The sequence below is a fragment of the Octopus sinensis genome, linkage group LG9, assembly GCF_006345805.1.
Source record: "Octopus sinensis linkage group LG9, ASM634580v1, whole genome shotgun sequence".
NCBI lineage: Eukaryota > Metazoa > Mollusca > Cephalopoda > Octopoda > Octopodidae > Octopus > Octopus sinensis.
Genome location: NC_043005.1, coordinates 8,214,602 through 8,220,019, shown reverse-complemented (window position 1 = coordinate 8,220,019; position 5,418 = coordinate 8,214,602).

Sequence of the window (5,418 nt, the reverse complement as noted above, 5' to 3'; positions counted from 1 at the left end):
TTTTCCACATTCTGAGAGAATGGTTGCCTCAATAACATCTGGTGTCATCTTTACAACCAGACATGTCCCACTACAGAGTGTTGGTGGATCCAAACTCCCTCAATAACATTACTTGAGTTCTCACTTTCAGTTCTAATCCGTGGGGAGGTAGCCCTGGAGGCTCCAATGAATTGAGAAATTCTGTCGGATAATTTACCACCTCTTCTGGAGCTGAGATTGTATCAACTGACTTGTAGGTGTGGGGACTTCCAGGAAGGTACTGCAGCAGCTGTTTATTACTTTTATTTCAAGGGGTTTTTGGGGCCAATTGAGATTGTGATAAGTTTTTGACCAGTGGATGTAATGTAAGGGAAACAATCAATTTCTAAAAGCTACTTCGCAAAGTGTTACCTCTGTTCTCCACGTAACCCAAAAACGGGTGTTTTCTGCTCTCAGGGTCCCGTTACTCCTTATGTGAAACATTTTAAGAGTTTAAAACCATCTGAGAAACATAAGTAATGTATGTTTCCAGTTTGGAGAAAATTAGTTGAAAACTATATAATCTTTTACACATATACATACACGCACAGAATTGGATTTATACTATATATATATATATATATATATGTAAACGTTTTTGATTTTCACTCTCGATAAATTCATCCCCTTTTTGTGTTCCCAGCACTCGGCATCTTTATTTAGGAGCCCTTAATTGTATAACTACATGAATAATATTTTTCTATATGAATAATATTTTTGTCTTATGACTATTCGTCTTTTGTGCTGGGCACCTGGTAGTAAATAATATTACTACCCTTCTTGTTTATATTCGCATACTACATGATGGATTTATTCGTAAAATTCTTCCCGGCATGCCGGTGTAAATTTTGCGTCTGCGCAGAGATTTGAAAAGTTAAGATCTGCTAGTAGTCGGGTTCAACACATAGTCCCACATCGTTGCAGACCTCGATTAAATTTAGGCGACTCGCTGATGAAGCGGCCTTAGCAAACATATTCTGTGTTTTGCTAGAAAGAAGCAGAAACCGCGGTAACGCTAGTTTGTTAAAGTTATCGGTAAACGTTTTTGATTTTCACTCTCGATAAATTCATCCCCTTTTTGTGTTCCCAGCACTCGGCATCTTTATTTAGGAGCCCTTAATTGTATAACTACATGAATAATATTTTTCTATATGAATAATATTTTTGTCTTATGACTAATTCGTCTTTTGTGCTGGGCACCTGGTAGTAAATAATATTACTACCCTTCTTGTTTATATTCGCATACTACATGATGGATTTATTCGTAAAATTCTTCCCGGCATGCCGGTGTAAATTTTGCGTCTGCGCAGAGATTTGAAAAGTTAAGATCTGCTAGTAGTCGGGTTCAACACATAGTCCCACATCGTTGCAGACCTCGATTAAATTTAGGCGACTCGCTGATGAAGCTGGCCTTAGCAAACATATTCTGTGTTTTGCTAGAAAGAAGCAGAAACCGCGGTACGAGTTGTAAAGTTATCGGTAAACGTTTGATTTTCACTCTCGATAATTCATCCCCTTTTTGTGTTCCCAGCACTCGGCATCTTTATTTAGGAGCCCTTAATTGTATAACTACATGAATAATATTTTTCTATATGAATAATATTTTTGTCTTATGACTAATTCGTCTTTTGTGCTGGGCACCTGGTAGTAAATAATATTACTACCCTTCTTGTTTATATTCGCATATATATATGTATATGTATATGTAATATGCATATTTATATATATATAATATATATATATATATATATATATATATATAATATATATATATATATATACAATATGTTACATTACTCGGTAGTCAAGATAAAACTCTGAGTTTCAGATGCCGAAGTGGAAATCCACAACACCATCTCTTCGGTTATCTGGCTATTTGAAAACGTTATGAAAAAATACCGTTAAAAATGAAGGGAAATTACTCTGTTATAACTCTGCTTTGCCTGCGTACTTATACATCGCTCGCATTTTTCGTCATAAAAATTATATAAAAATACATACATAAATATATAAAATATATAAAATATATAAATTCTTCTTGGACATAACACAGAAAGCATGTTCTATCCGTTTTCTTTAGGGGACCAAAAACGTAACAGAAATTTAGTCACATGTGGGCATGATCCAAAAGCTCTGTCCTTGTATTTAGACATGTGGTAGGGTCTAAGCTGCTTTTCCAGATAAGCCATCTCTCCATGTCGCATAAACCGCACCTTCCGCTGCCGTTAGTATAGGGCTTACATCTGGCCAAAATCTTCCATTGTATGTTATAATCGACACCTTATCTCTTAAAGACCGAATATGATTGGATAATTGTGTCGCTTTTCTTTTGTTCCAGTGCCTAAAGCTCAAAGTGTGGTTATTGAACCTGGCCTTGAAATTACCCTCTGTCAGGCCCACGTATTTCTTCGTCGAAACGGTGTCTTTAGTGGTTATAGAGTTTACGGTAGCTTCATATATGATGGTCTTGGACATGCAAGCTCCATTTAGCGGGCACAATTCTTTATTCCTGCATGAACAGCTGTTTTCTTCTTGTGTTTTTTGTATGTTTTATGATTGATTTTGTATGTATGATTGATTATTTTTTTGATTTTCACTCTCGATAAATTCATCCCCTTTTTTTGTGTTCCCAGCACTCGGCATCTTTATTTAGGAGCCCTTAATTGTATAACTACATGAATAATATTTTTCTATATGATAATATTTTTGTCTTTTGACTAATTCGTCTTTTGTGCTGGGCACCTGGTAGTAAATAATATACTACCCTCTTGTTTATATTCGCATATATATATGTATATGTATATGTATATGCATATTTATATATATATATATATATATATATATATATATATATATATATATATATATATATATATATATATATATATATATATATATATTACAATTGTTACATTACTCGGTAGTCAAGATAAAACTCTGAGTTTCAGATGCCGAAGTGGAAATCCACAACACCATCTCTTCGGTTATCTGGCTATTTGAAAACGTTATGAAAAAATACCGTTAAAAATGAAGGGAAATTACTCTGTTATAACTCTGCTTTGCCTGCGTATTTATACATCGCTCGCATTTTTCGTCATAAAAATTATATAAAAATACATAAAAATATATAAAATATATAAAATATAGAAATTCTTCTTGGGACATAACACAGAAAGCATGTTCTATCCGTTTTCTTTAGGGGACCAAAAACGTAACAGAAATTTAGTCACATGTGGGCATGATCCGAAAAGCTCTGTCCTTGTATTTAGACATGTGGTAGGGTCTAAGCTGCTTTTCCAGATAAGCCATCTCTCCATGTCGCATAAACCGCAACCTTCCGCTGCCGTTAGTATAGGGCTTACATCTGGCCAAAATCTTCCATTGTATGTTATAATCGACACCTTTATCTCTTAAAGACCGAATATGATTGGATAATTGTGTCGCTTTTCTTTTGTTCCAGTGCCTAAAGCTCAAAGTGTGGTTTTGAACCTGGCCTTGAAATTACCTCTGTCAGCCCACGATTTCTTCGTCGAAACGGTGTCTTTAGTGGTTATAGAGTTTACGGTAGCTTCATATATGAGGGTCTTGGACATGCAAGCTCCATTTAGCGGGCACAATTCTTTATTCCTGCATGAACAGCTGTTTTCTTCTTGTGTTTTTTGTATGTTATGATTGATTTTGTATGTTATGATTGATTATTTTTGATTTTCACTCTCGATAAATTCATCCCCTTTTTGTGTTCCCAGCACTCGGCATCTTTATTTAGGAGCCCTTAATTGTATAACTACATGAATAATATTTTTCTATATGAATAAATTTTTGTCTTATGACTAATTCGTCTTTTGTGCTGGGCACCTGGTAGTAAATAATATTACTACCCTTCTTGTTTATATTCGCATATATATATGTATATGTATATGTATATGCATATTTATATATATATATATATATATATAATATATATATTATATATATATATATATATATATATATATATATATATATATATCTATATATATACAATATGTTACATTACTCGGTAGTCAAGATAAAACTCTGAGTTTCAGATGCCGAAGTGGAAATCCACAACACCATCTCTTCGGTTATCTGGCTATTTGAAAACGTTATGAAAAAATACCGTTAAAAATGAAGGGAAATTACTCTGTTATAACTCTGCTTTGCCTGCGTATTTATACATCGCTCGCATTTTTCGTCATAAAAATTATATAAAAATACATAAAAATATATAAAAATATATAAAAATATATAAATTCTTCTTGGGACATAACACAGAAGCATGTTCTATCCGTTTTCTTTAGGGGACCAAAAACGTAACAGAATTTAGTCACATGTGGGCATGATCCGAAAAGCTCTGTCCTTGTATTTAGACATGTGGTAGGGTCTAGCTGCTTTTCCAGATAAGCCATCTCTCCATGTCGCATAAACCGCACCTTCCGCTGCCGTTAGTATAGGCTTAATCTGGCCAAAATCTTCCAGTGTATGTTATAATCGACACCTTTATCTCTTAAAGACCAAATATGATTGGATAATTGTGTCGCTTTTCTTTTGTTCCATGCCTAAAGCTCAAAGTGTGGTTATTGAACCTGGCCTTGAAATTACCCTCTGTCAGGCCCACGTATTTCTTCGTCGAAACGGTGTCTTTAGGTGTTATAGAGTTTACGGTAGCTTCATATATGATGGTCTTGGACATGCAAGCTCCATTTAGCGGGCACAATTCTTTATTCCTGCATGAACAGCTGTTTTCTTCTTGTGTTTTTTGTATGTTATGATTGATTATGTTTTTAAAATTGGTAGTTGAACTAAAACTAATTTTTAAATTGTGTCTATTGAAGAGTTTCCTATAGGCATGGTTAACTGGAAAATGTCTATCTATCATGCTAGGAAATATTTACCTATATTGAAGGCCACCTCGGTGAGTAAGGGGGCGTAAACCAGATAACCTTCCTATTTCTATTATTCCTTTTCCTTATTGTTGGGCTGGTGATATTGTTGGGCTAGTTTACGCCCCCTTACTCACCCGAGGTGGCCTTCAATATAGGTAAATATTTCCTAGCACTGATAGATAGACATTTTCCAGTTAACCATGCTTATAGGAAACTCTTCAATAGACACAATTTAAAATTAGTTTTAGTTCAACTACCAATTTTAAAACAATAATCAATCATAACATACAAAAACACAAGAAGAAAACAGCTGTTCATGCAGGAATAAAGAATTGTGCCCGCTAAATTGAGCTTGCATGTCCAAACCATCATATATGAAGCTACCGTAAACTCTATAACCACTAAAGACAACCGTTTCGACGAAGAAATACGTGGGCCTGACAGAGGGTAATTTCAAGGCCAGGTTCAATAACCACACTTTGAGCTTTAGGCATTG